Genomic DNA, 14,518 nt, shown 5'->3' with positions numbered 1-14,518 from the left:
GGTGGAATCAAAGGGAAAATGGTATGGAATTGAAGAAAAGAGGAAGAGAATGCTTTCAAGAATTCAATATATATCTTACATAATTAAGAAAAGTGAAGAAAAGAGTGGATAGAGGAGGGATGGGTGAGACTATTGGAAGGTGTAACCTTGATCAAGATGCATTGTATCATAAACTATTTTCTTAAATTGCAATTCCTATATACAATTACTTAAAGATGATGATGATGATGATGATGATGATGATGACGATGATGATGATGATGATGATAAATACTGGCTTTGAGAAAGAGGAAATGAGAGTAGAGAGTAAAAGTGGGTCTTTAGCAGTAGAATTCTGAAAGAACATTTTGTTTTCTTTTTGTTTTTGTGTTGTTGAGGTGGGTCATCCCTAGGGTTGAAAACAAAGTCTTGTACTTGCTACACAAGTATTTTACCACTTGAGCCACATTCTCACACCTTTGTGTTTTGGTTATTTTGTGACAGTCTCACATTTATACCCAGAACATAAACTCCCACTTTCTATTATACTTCTCTTGTATCTGGGATGACTGATGCACAGTAACACAGTGAGATGGTATCCCACTAGATGTGTACAGTGTTAGTATCAAACCACAACCCTCCTAATCTCTACCTCCCAAGTTTTACAAGCATGAGTCACAGTGCCTGGCTGAATTCTAGAAAAATTTAAAGAATCCAGTCATTCTGTGTGATCTGGCCTTTGTCATAGGGATGCCAGGAATACAGTCTTATAGTTATTTCCCCATAACTTTCCTGAGCCTTAAGCAATTATAAGTATAAATAAGCAAACATTTGTGGTGCTACTGAAGCTGAGTCTTGAATATATAAGAGATGAAATGGTAATGAAGTCAAGCATAGCATGGGAATGAACTTGGAAAAAGCTTGGGTATGGGATTATTCCATTGGCTAAAAGACATAATAATGTGAAATCAGAAGTAACCCTCATTCAGCATGGCAGCAGAAAAGAAAAGAAAGCCAGTCTTCTCAGAGCTACTACCCTTTACCCATCTACCTGGCCCAGTGTCATAAAGTTAATTAAGCAATCCAACTGTCTATGCACGTCAGTGAAAATCCACACCATCCATTAGGATATAGGCTTGCTGGTCCTGGTTTGAAATCTGAAGTGGACACAAATGAGATATAGAACAGTATGAACAAAAGGACACTGATACTGAAGCACATGGGTATCTGAACTGCCACATTGGAAAGAAAAGAATCTGAGCCTTGGGTGAGATTTTATGATGCAGATTGCTACATCCTCAAGAGAGCCAGTCTGTGAAGCCACATCTCCTTGGAGGTTGACTTTCTGGGTTTGATCTGGAGCCTGATGTAGACACAGAGTTGTATAAAGAAGAAGATGCCACTGAAGCACACATTAGGTATGAACTGCCATAGGAAAAAAGATTTGCTAGGACCTCTTGAAATAACATTTTACATTTCTATTTCAGTGAGAGGGCTAATGCCAAAGTCAATGAAGTGATCCAATATGATTTGTGCCATTCTAAGAAGCCATATCTAAAAGGACATGTGCTTTCTGGTCTTGATGCTGAGTCTGATACAGACTCAGAGCCTGACAGAAACAAAGAAAAAACATCATGTGTGACATTACCTCTCTGGAGAAAGTCCATTCCCCTCCTGCCAGGCTAGCCCACTAGAATAAGGTCAATAAAGCAATGTGATAACACCTCAGAGAGAAAAGAAATCTAGTGAAACTTTTGAATTCACTGCTGAGTAAAGAAGAGTTGTCATCTGACAGCCTTGTACCTGGGGAGACATTGAGAGCTACAAAGTCCTCAGATAAAGGATAGGGAAGAATAAGAATCACCATGGAGATAAAAAAATATAGGCATGGAAAATGAAATTGAGGCAGACAATGGTGAGGATTACAATAATGTCCCCAGGATTAAAGACTGTGGAAGGCAAGAAATTGGAAGGTTTTTCAATCTCTCCAAATCAAAAGATAGCCTCTAAGTTGAAGAGAATATATGAGTGGACATCTGGTTTCCTGAGGATTTAGAAGACAGTGAAGTGAATGGGTACAGTAAAGTAAGAGTGTCTTTACCAGGTAGGGAGTGGGCAGGAAAAGTTGATTCTTCACAAAGACACACATTATCAGGGAAATAAGCTGGAAATATGAAACCTTTCTTCTTTTTTCTCAGTCAAGTATGCTGAAAAAAAGAACAACATGGAGCATGGTGCATATAGGAACACCACTATGGCTTATAGGAGGAGAAGGAATGCTGTGAACGCATGTATTATGGGTTCAAAAAGACTTCTACCACAGCCAAGAATGAGGGATTAAAATCCAATAGTCACTCCCAAATCACTCTGATGCTGACTTCTACCAAGAAAAGATTACTAATGCAAATGCCCACTTAAAAAAACAAAACAAAATTATGCTATGCAACCAAAGAGAAGAAAAATGTAGGTCTGGGGATATAGTTCAGTATAAGGTACTTACACTGACTTTCTGGGTATAGTCTCTAGTGCCACAGAAAGGGATGAAGGAAGAGGAGAAGGGAGGAAGGAAGGGAGGGAGGGAGGGAGGGAGGGAGGGAGGGAGGGAGGGAGGGAGGGAGGGGATGAGAGAAAGAAAGAGAGAAGTAAAGGAAGAAAAAGAGAAATAAAAAGGAGAGGAAGAGAAAGAGAGTAAGAAAGAAAAAAGAAATAGAAGATGAGCGAGATGAAGAGGGAAGAAAAGTAGGAAGGAAGGAAGGGAAGGAGGCAAGAAGAAAGGGAAGGAGGGAAGAAGAAAGGGAGGGAATAAAAAAAGTAAGGCAGGTGAGTATGGTGGTAAACATCTGTAATTCCAAATATGTGGTATGTTAAGGCAGAACAATTACTTAAATTCAGGAATTTCAGACCAGATTGAACAATACAGGCCTCCATATTAACAAGATAAATATAAATTAATTAATTAACATTTCACTTCTAAACACTTCCGAACACTAAAATGCTACTAAATAACTCGAGAGCTCAAAAATAAATAGCTGTTTGGCTAAGGATACTTACAAATAACTCCCAAAGCATAAGTAATAAGACAAAACTCAGATAAGTTAGTCTTCACCAAAAAGAAAACATAAAATATTTTGAGGCAAGCACACTTGCCACTAGGCCATATCCCCAGCTCATAAAATATTTTAAAATACCAGTCTTTTTTCAATTTTATTTATTGAAATACAAGTCTTACAAGAACAATAGCAAAAGAAAAAAGACAATTTTCATACTAATATTCTAAAATGTACTCCTAAAGTTCACATTCGAAGGGAGAACCAGATCTTTCCACACCAAAGAGGAGCTAAAGGAGTATGTGAATAAAAAACCAGCCCTACAGCGAATATTAAGAGGGGAACCCCACCCAACAGAGATCGTAAAAGACACACAGACAGAATCAGAAAGAAACTTCAATAGCCAAAGCCCAGCAGAAACACAAGCTCACTAAAGACAAGAAGGAAAAAAAAAGAAGAAAAAACAGCCCACCAAGAAAATGGAAGGAGAAAAAACACCCTTATCCTTGATCTCTTTAAATATAAATGGTTTAAACTCCCCGATAAAGAGGAGCAGACTGGCAGAATGGATTCGCAAACAAAAAGTTGACATCTGCTGTCTACAAGAGACCCACCTTACAGCAAGGGACAAAAACAGGCTTCGAGTGAAAGGATGGAGCAAGATCTACCAAGCAAATGCATCCACCAAAACGGCAGGTGTAGCCATCCTGATCTCAGACAAGCTTGACTTCTCTTTAAAGTCCACTCAAAAAGACAAAGAAGGACACTACATATTAATACAAGGAAAAATCCAGAATCAAGAAATCACGGTGATAAATGTATACTCACCAAACAAAAGAGGCCCGACATATGTCAAGCAAATTCTCAAAGAATTACAGAGCAAGATAGACGCAAACACAATCATAGTGGGAGACTTTAATACTCCTCTCTCTCCAAGAGACAGATCCAACACTCAGAGGATTAGTAAGGGAGCTGAGGACCTAAATAACACCATTTCCCAAATGGATCTAACAGACCTATATAGAACCTTTCACCCCACAGAGACCCAATACACCTTCTTTTCAGCAGCCCATGGATCATATTCCAAAATAGACCACGTCATAGCCCACACAAAGAACCTCAGCAAATACAAAAGTATTGACGTCATCCCATGTATTATATCTGACCACAGTGGATTAAAGGTAACCCTCAACAACAAAGGATACCACAGAGCCTATACACACTCTTGGAGGCTAAACCCCACGCTGCTATCCAACACTTGGGCCACAGATCAAATTAAAGATGAAATCAACGAATTCATAAGCCACAATGACAAAGAAAACACATCACAAAGAAACCTATGGGACACAGCTAAGGCAGTTCTGAGGGGCAAGATCATTGCACTCAGCACCCACATTAAAAGAATGGAAGCAGAGCAGGTGAATACCCTCACGATGAAACTAAAACAACTGGAGAAACAAGAAATGACAGAATCTAAAACGACTAGGAGAGGAGAGATCACAAAGATTAAAGAAGAGATAAATCTGATTGAAAATAGAAAGACCATTCAACAAATAAACAAGACTAAAAGCTGGTTCTTTGAGAAAATAAACAAAATTGACAGACCCCTTGCAAGACTTACAAAAAAAAGAAAAGAGACTCATATTCGTAAAATCAGGGACTCCACAGGAAAAATTACAACAAGTACACACGATATTCAAACAATCATAAGGAGCTATTTCCAAAACCTCTACTCAGCAAAAAACAATAATTTTACAGAAATGGATCAATTCTTAGAGAAGTACAAACTGCCCAAACTGAACCAAGAAGAAATAAATCAGCTAAATAAACCAATAACTTACGGTGAGATACAGGAGGTAATCAAGAACCTCCCTACTAAGAAAAGCCCAGGCCCAGATGGATTCACCAATGAATTCTACAAAACCTTTAGTGAGGAGCTAATTCCAATACTCCTCAAACTCTTCCACGAAATAGAAATGGAGGGAGAAATTCCAAACTCATTCTACGAAGCTAATATCATACTAATTCCCAAACCAGGCAAAGACCCAACAAAAAAAGAGAACTACAGACCAATATCACTAATGAACACAGATGCAAAGCTCCTCAATAAAATATTAGCTAATAGGATCCAGAAAGTGATCAAGAATATCATACATCATGACCAAGTAGGCTTCATCCCTCAGTCACAAGGATGGTTCAACATCCGTAAATCAATCAACGTAATTCACCACATAAACAGAGCTAAAATCAAGAATCACATTGTTATCTCAGTCGATGCCCAAAAAGCCTTTGACAAAATACAACATCCATACCTATTAAAAGCTTTGGAGAGAACAGGAATAGATGGAACATTCCTCAAAACAATAAAAGCCATATACAACAGACCAACTGCTAATATCATATTAAATGGAGAGAAACTTAAGTCATTCCCCCTAAAATCAGGAACAAGACAAGGATGCCCACTCTCCCCACTTCTGTTCAACATAGTGCTGGAATCCCTAGCCATAGCAATAAGGCAAGAGGAGGACATCAAAGGGATCCACATCGGCAAGGAAGAAATCAAGTTATCCCTATTCGCAGACGACATGATCTTGTATCTGAAGGACCCAAAAACCTCAGTACCCAAACTCCTACACCTAATAAACCAATTTGGCAAAGTAGCAGGATATAAAATCAACCCACAAAAGTCAGCAGCTTTTCTGTACACCAGCAATAGACAAACAGAAAAGGAAATTATGGAAACAATTCCATTTACAGTAGCCAAAAAAAGAATAAAGTACCTAGGGATCAACTTAACCAAGGACGTGACGGACCTATTCAATGAAAACTACAAAAATCTAATAAGGGAAATCAAAGAAGACACAAGGAGATGGAAAGACCTCCCATGCTCATGGGTAGGCAGAATCAATATAGTGAAAATGGCCATATTGCCCAAATTGTTATACAAATTCAATGCAATACCTATCAAAATCCCAGCCACATTCTTCACTGAAATAGAGAAACCAATCCATAAATTCATATGGAACAGCAAAAAACCTAGAATAGCCAAAGCAATTCTAGGCAAAAAAAGCAATGCAGGAGGTATCACAATACCTGACTTCAAGATCTACTACAAGGCCATCATAACAAAAACAGCATGGTATTGGTATAAAAACAGATCGGAAGACCAATGGATTAGAACTGAAGACCCAGAAATAAAACCGCACTCTTACAGCCAACTGATATTCGACAAAGGAGCTAAAGATATACAATGGAATAAACATAGCCTCTTCAACTACTGGTGCTGGGAGAACTGGGCAGCCATATGCAGAAAACTCAAAGTAGACCCAAGCCTATCACCATGCACCAAGATCAACTCAAAATGGATCAAGGACCTCAACATCAGACCTGAATCCTTGAAACTACTGAAGGACAGAGTAGGAAAGACACTAGAACTTATAGGCACAGGAAGGAACTTCCTGAATAGAGTCCCAGGGGCACAACAAATAGGAGAAAGACTCGACAAATGGGACTACTACAAATTAAAAAGTTTCTGCACAGCTAAGGACATAGCCACCAAAATAGAAAGACAGCCAACGATATGGGAAAGGATATTTACCAGCACAGCAACAGACAAAGGCCTGATATCGGTCATCTACAGAGAACTCAAAAAACTAAGCCCCTCCAAGCCCAATAAACCTATTAGGAAATGGGCAAAAGAGCTAAAGAGAGACTTCACAAGAGAAGATATAAAAATGGCAAAGAAACATATGAGGAAATGCTCAACATCCCTGCTAGTAAAGGAAATGCAAATAAAAACAACCCTGAGATACCACCTCACCCCAGTTAGAATGGCCTATACTCTGAACTCAGGCAACAACAAATGCTGGAGGGGCTCTGGGGAAAGAGGAACCCTTCTCCATTGTTGGTGGGAGTGCAAATTAGTACAACCACTTTGGAGAACAGTATGGAGGTTTCTCAAAAAGCTCAATATAGACCTACCCTATGACCCAGCCATACCACTCCTAGGCATCTATCCTAAACAGCAAAATCCAAGATATCAAAAAGGCATTTGTACTACCATGTTTATCGCGGCACAATTCACAATAGCTAAAATATGGAAACAACCCAGATGCCCCTCCACAGACGAATGGATCCAAAAAATATGGTACTTATACACAATGGAATACTACATAGCGATTAGGAATGGTGAAATATTGTTATTCGCAGGGAAATGGTCGGAACTCGAACAAATAATGTTGAGTGAGACAAGCCTAGAACACAGAAAACAAAGGGGCATGATCTCCCTGATATATGACTGTTAACAAAGGGAGACGGAGAGACAGTAGAGACCAAGTCTGTGAATACTGTATATGTTCTTGATACATTGTATATTGCATATATGTCAACCTGACCTAGACAAGGGATAGAAAAACAGGTTGTAAGATATCATAAGAAATGTACACACTGCCCTACTATGTAACTGCACCCTCTTTGCACAACACCTTGTAAAAAAAATTATGTCCAATTAATAAAAAAAAAAATTAAAAAAATAAAAAAATAAAATAAATAAAATAAAAATAAAAATAAAATGTACTCCTAAGAATTAAAAGCTTGGTAATTAACTACAATTCAGCTATTGCTTCTTTGAGTAGAATTTAACCTGCCAGGTAAATTTTTCAAGATTTAACTGTAACTCTTCTTACATCTAAGACTAAAACCAAATAACCAGATTTGTGATACAATTTGTGATACAATTATTTAAGAATAATTCAATATCATAAAGTTCAACTGAAAATGTCACTATTTATTAATACTCTCTCTGCATTTCCAAACATTTTGTTTCTCATATTGGTGTCAGTATATATCTTTATTTTCCCTTTATACTTTGATTCCTATGTATAGTTTATTATTGGGAGATAGCTGCAGGGCAGGACAGATATTAAAACTATATAGCATCTCATAAGATGTGAAACTGAATATCTTTTTTTAGATTAGGTAACCTTTTTATAGCTTTAGGGGAAAACATGAATACTCCTTCTGTGTGTGTGTATTGTGTGTGTGTGTATGTGTGTGTGTTACATAAGTGAGTTTGTGTGCATTGACAAAAACTTCTTTTATATTGAGAATGAGCAAAAACATGCCAATCATTGATAGAAAATTATAAATTTTGTTTCATTTTAAATCTCCAAGTTTGCATGAGATTTTGATGTATATGTACATGTAAATACATACATGTGTATTTTTATCTCAACTCACATATATATCCGCTGGGAAATTAACATACAACACAGATTAGGTAGGGAGAATGAGGAGCTAGAGATATAGGGATACAGCTCAAGTGGCAGAGAATTTTCTTAGAATATGCCAGGCCCTGGTTTCCATCACCAACAATGCCCCCAAAAGACGTTTAAAGTCTATGCTTGGGCATTTTCTTAGCTTGCTTCAGTTTTCTCATCTGTAATACAGAGGGGAAAAATATGGACTTCTTTTGAAGAATGCTGAGCGATCAATGGCTAATCATAGTGGCGTGCTCTTTTAAAACTAAAACACATCATAAGAACCAGGAAAATTGTCTTTTTAAATTCTAAAGTGCCTTTCCATATATTTGACTTTGGCTTGTTGGTCCTAATCAAAATATGATGCAAGCAATATTTGAATTTAGGGTGGTTCTGTCCCAAGAGGACAGAATAGTTGGGTTCCATGAGGAAGGGTCTGGATGGGAGATAGTGAATGAGAAAAATAGACAACACAATTAAGAATTTCATTTTGTTGAGTTAGGCAGCAAAACTCTGTCTATGGAAAAGTGTGAATCTGATCAATAGCATTTTACTAATACTATACTACTATTCTTTAGTTTGTGGAATGATGAAAGGTAAAGTTTCTGATTTAATCCTGCTCTAGTCAGCTCATGGTAAGTCACATATACCTTTTTTGCAATTAGTGGCTCATTTGCCCAATTATTTTCAGCTTGATAGTTTTTGCTTCTTATGAGCTTTTTAACAATATAATTCACACACTTTACCACGTTTCCTCTTAGAGAACATGATTCAGTTGATATCAGTGTACTCATAAGTATGTCAAGGATATCCATCACTACAGTTAGCTGTAGTACTTACTCCCCAAAGAAAGCTTAATTTATCTATCACCCATCTACTGTCTCCCCTTTACCAACCCTAACCAAGTGCTAGATTTCTTACCAGTACAGAATCAATCTTTATTTCTTAGTTTTATTTTATGATTTAGCAAGGCACAGCATTTCTTAAGGTAAGAGACAAAATGTCCTTTGTCAAACTGTATCTACATTCCAAGTTCTTTATGTGGTATAAACTTTGGTCCTTGGTTTAGGGCCCATATACTCTATGTCCCTCAGTGAAAGTGACTACTTAGATCTCTGCACTTCCTGTTATCTAGATTAAAGCGCTCTGAGGTTTATCTGGTTAATCTAAACTGGCTTGTCAGAATCCTGTGTGTGTTTCTAGCAGTCTAAAAAGCAACATGTGAATGATATAGCATATTTCTCCATGCTTCCAAGACATTACACTGAAAGAATCATACTTCTTTTCATGGGGAAATTTATTTTTTGCCTATGCTTCATCAACTACTCAATGCCCTCCAAAACCTTAGAAAATGTACCCTCTCCTGTGTGCTTTGTTTTGAAAACCTATGTGTTTTATTTTTATAATTCTGATTTGCTTCAAGTAGTTCAAATATCAATGAAGAACCTATTTTAATTAAACCCCCAACTTTTCATCCTTATATTTGTGTCCACTAAGGAAGCACTTTCTTGTGTAGTTAGTTTCCTTGGCTTAGTTATAATAGGCTCATGATCAGAAAGCAGACTTTATAGAAAACTTTCTTTCATTTTATCTACATTCATTCTTGAGTAAGTTTTCTTTTCTGATTGTAAAAATGAAAATTTCTGCAACAATTTCAGATATTAACAGATGATGTCTGGAACACTACTGAATATCACTATGTTTTAATTATTTGATAGATTATTATTCTAGATTTATCTAGATTAGACTATGAAGATACATGTAACTATAAAAATTTACATTCCCCCTTTTTTCCTGCCTCTAGCTCATACTCCAAGCCTATTTGTATCTCCTTCCTCTACCAGTTCTGAGGATTTTATATGAAGTCTACTCAGTTTACATTTTTTCTCTCACAATAATAATTAAATGATCCCAAGTCAGTTCTCTCTAGAATTTTACATAACTATAAAAGGCTACTTATGTGTTGGTTTTTTTTTGTTTTCTTTTTAAGAAGGGAGAAGAAAGAGTGAGTAACTTAGAAGGCTACTGGAGGGCAGAACACTTTTTACCCCCAAATAAAGGACGAAAGTCTAGAAAATGTGTGATTAAAGAGAAGCTACTACCTGTGCAATCCTTCCCGAAGGCCGACTTCACAAGTCCCCTGATCAGACAGAGTACTGACTACTTTCACAAAATTCCCTACCTGAGACATGCCATATGAGCAATTTACTACAGCTTGGGAAAAGAGGTCTTCTTTATTTATTATACTAGAGCAATAGCAATGGAACAGGACCTGATCAATGTTCCTTGGGTAATAGGTGACTATCTACTTCTTGCATATCTGAAATGCCAGCTGGCATGTTCTTCAAAAACCACCACAGGGTTGGTAAAGTGTGCTTCATTTTGTTATTTTGCTCTTAGTAACAAATGAGATTGTATCAAATCCTCTTTATTTTCTTCACATTGATTCCTAGCAGTAATTAGAAAGATCTGTCTCGAAGAGAGTGTTCTTTTTTCAGTTATATATCTTTTGAGTTTTTGGGGTTGTTTTTTTTTTTAGATTTGTCCTTAGTATGTAACGCAAGCTACCCCAAAACTCCCTTTAAAGCTCAGGCTGGCCTCAAACTTACAGTCCTCCACCTCCTGAGTGCTGGATCACAGCTATGTGCCACCATGCCTGTCACTTATATAGAATTCTATAGGTAGGGAGAGAGTTATTTATGTTGTCATTGACTTAGTAAACATTTAGAAGTCCAATGCACTATCCGTTTCGCGATGGAGCCATAAGTGAACATTTAAATTGTACTATTTTTTTACTTTTGTGTCTATTGTTATATAAGGTACTTCCTAAATTTCCACATACACTAAAGCTCTCTAGGTGTAAATACATTGTGACAAAATAATTTATTTGCTTTTAAATTTTGTTTGTCTCTAAAATTTTTCTAATGTGTATTATTACATGTTTCCCATACTTTTGTTTGCATGCTGTATTATCAAAAGTTAACGTCCTGCAATTTTAATATGAAAAAGTTTATCTTGTCTTGTTAACATTTGTCTGCCTCTAGTGAGGTAGTATAACAATCTGTGTCATTTTAGACTTTCATATCTTCTGTAGTGAATTATTTATTTCTACTCTTCCCCACTATTATAATTTTGTTGGTCTGAATGTAACAAATAATACAGATTATACATAGTAACATTTAGAGCCAGGTATGGGGCATACGACTGTATATCCAGCTATAGGGAGTTGTAGCCCTAGGAGTCTATGACTTAAGCCATACCTCCAGTTCAAAGCCTGGCTTTTTGCTGGCTCATCATAGATGAAGCCTTACAGACTTTTCTGCCTGACCTGGCTTCAGATATCAGTCCTTCAGATCTCAGACTTCTGAGTAGTTAGGATTGCTGACATGAAGTACTAACACTCAACTTGCAGAACTCTAGCAGAAAGAAAAAGAGAGAGGGGGGAGATGATTCATTGTACAATCTATTTACAAAAGGACTGATTATCAATGTAATGGTCAAAGAAAAGAAATAAATATACAAAATTATGCTTTGCATGTAGCACTAAATTATCAGAATTCATTTTTCAGAATATCTCAGGAAGAATTTTAGAAACCTCAAAGCTACAAAATTAAAACTATGACTATGAGTTATGATAGGCTAAATAATAAAATTGTAACTATTTTCCTCTGAAAATCTAAAAATTGCCAAAGGTCAAGTAAGCCCCATCATTAATAACCTTTTTAAAAATTTAGCTTATTGCTGGTAGTTCAAGCCTATAATCCTAGCTACTCAAGAGGCTGAGATAAGAGGATCACAGTTCGAAGCCAGCTCAGGCAGGAAAGTCATGGAGACTTTTTTTTCTCCAGTTATCCACTTAAAAAACCTAATGTAGAGCTGTGGCTCAAGTGGTAGAATGTTAGCATTGAGCAAAAGATGCTTAGGGACAGTGCCCAGGACCTGAGTTCAAGACCCCAGGACTCACACACTCACACACACAGATTCATAGATGCTTAAACTATGAAGTCACAATTTCTTTTTTTTAAGTTTTTATTATAAAACTGATGTACAGTGAAGTCACAATTTCTTAAAAAAAATATTGAGGAATCTCCATACGGCTTGCCAGAGTGGCTGAAATGTTTACATTTCCACCAGCAATGAAGTAGGGTTCCCTTTTGGCCACATCCCCTCCAACAGTTGTCATTGTTAGTTTTCTTGATATAGGACATTCTTACTGGGGTGAGATGGAATCTCAATGTTGTATGCAGTATGGAGATTCCTCAGAAGGCTAAACATAGAACTCCCCTATGACGCAGCAGCCCCACTTTTAGGTATCTATCCAAAAGACCACAAACAAAATCACACTAAAGCCACCAGCACAACAATGTTCATCGCAGCACAATTTGTAATTGCTAGAATCTGGAACCAACCCAGATGCCCTTCAGTAGACGAATGGATCAAGAACATGTGATATATATACACAATGGAATTTCTGCCTCTATCAGAAATAATGACATTGCCCCATTTGTAAGGAAATGGAAGGACTTGGAAAAAATTATACTAAGTGAAGTGAGCCAGACCCAAAGAAACATGGACTCTATGGTCTCCCTTATAGGGAATAATTAGCACAGGTTTAGGCAAGTCACAGCAGAGGATCACAAGAGCCCAATAGCTATACCCTTATGAACACATAAGATGATGCTAAGTGAAATGAACATGTTATGGAAACAATTGTTATATCACAGTTGTAACTACTTTCAACATGCTATGTGTAACTGTAGCCTCTATTATTGATGATATTCCTGTATCACCTTCCTGTGGTTGTACCTACACTATCTCTGTATCTTATCTGAGTATATTGGAAACCATGTATACTGGTATTAGAACTAGGAAATTGAAAGGGAATACCAAATTCGAGAGACACAGGGTTAAAAAAAGACAAACAACTACAAAAGCAATACTTGCAAAACTGTTTGGTGTAAATGAACTGAACAATTCATGGGGGGGGGAAGGGGGAGGAGGGAGGGGGAACAAGGGACAAGGTAACAAACAGTACAAGAAATGTATCCAATGCCTAAGGTATGAAACTGTAAACTCCCTGTAATTCAGTTTGATAATAAAAAAAAATTTACCTGGAAAAGCCCAAATACCAGGCTTAGTGGATGATTTCTGAGTTTCATGATGGCTTTTCATTTTTGCAATAACTCACAATGATATGCATTTCTTGGCAGAGATAGTGTCTTATATTTTCAACATGTAGTACATTTGGGGTATTCAATAACCTTTGTATGAAAAAGGAAGCTATCATTAAAAGAATTATTGAGGATTGTATTTAGCTTTCACTAATAACAGCATACCTAGAAAAGAATAAAAAGCACATAGACCCAACTCTCTTCAATGGTCATTTAAGTCAAGGAACTTCCAAAACCAGAAACATTCTTAAGCCTCCTCCATCCACATCACCAACAGAGGACCTGATCCTCTGAAAGGCAGTGGAAGATGTGCATGCATATTTCTCTATTTTTCCTTCCAAGGATGGAGGGAGTTTTGTTGACCAACAGCTTTCATGTTTATTCAATTATCTGTTCTTCTCATAAATAGGTCATTGTCTTCTAGAAGGAGAAATGTGACCTCCAAATCTTGAAGTTTCTGAACCAGATAATGGAGAGGATTGGCTCTATCTTCTTTGAATCTTGAGATGCTGAAGTACATGTGGTATTAAAGGTGTTGATCACATTGTGACCTTCAACTTCTCCTTTTACAGTTGAATCTATCATCCAGTGCTCACTTAATAGCAAGAAGCTTTACCTTACTCACATTCTTTAGAACATCAAACATATTTAGGAGAAATAGGGAAAGAAAATTATAGAGAATGAATAATAGCTAAATACATTTTATCTGAGTTTCAAGACAGCGTAGTCTAGGTAAACATACTAAAAGCTGTTGAATAACAAAGGAGTAAAGGAATGGGGAAAAGGAGCAAAAGTGTAATAATCTGATTAAAGTGTAATATAAGATGTTTGAAAACAAACACAATATAAAATTTTTATATAATCATCAGCTAAAATAATTGATGAATATAAAATAGGTTCTACTGGGAATATATTGCAACAAGAAGAAGAAAATGAATGGCAACAAGTAATCCATAGAAAATAGAACAAGGAAACCTACTGAAATTATTTTCAGAAGTTGGGAAAGGGATGAGGAAGAGTGATAGAAGGCTTGATCAGGTTACCTTGTATGCATTTATGGAAG

Source organism: Perognathus longimembris, chromosome 12 (assembly GCF_023159225.1).
Source record: "Perognathus longimembris pacificus isolate PPM17 chromosome 12, ASM2315922v1, whole genome shotgun sequence".
NCBI lineage: Eukaryota > Metazoa > Chordata > Mammalia > Rodentia > Heteromyidae > Perognathus > Perognathus longimembris.
Note: the sequence above shows the minus strand (reverse complement) of the source record.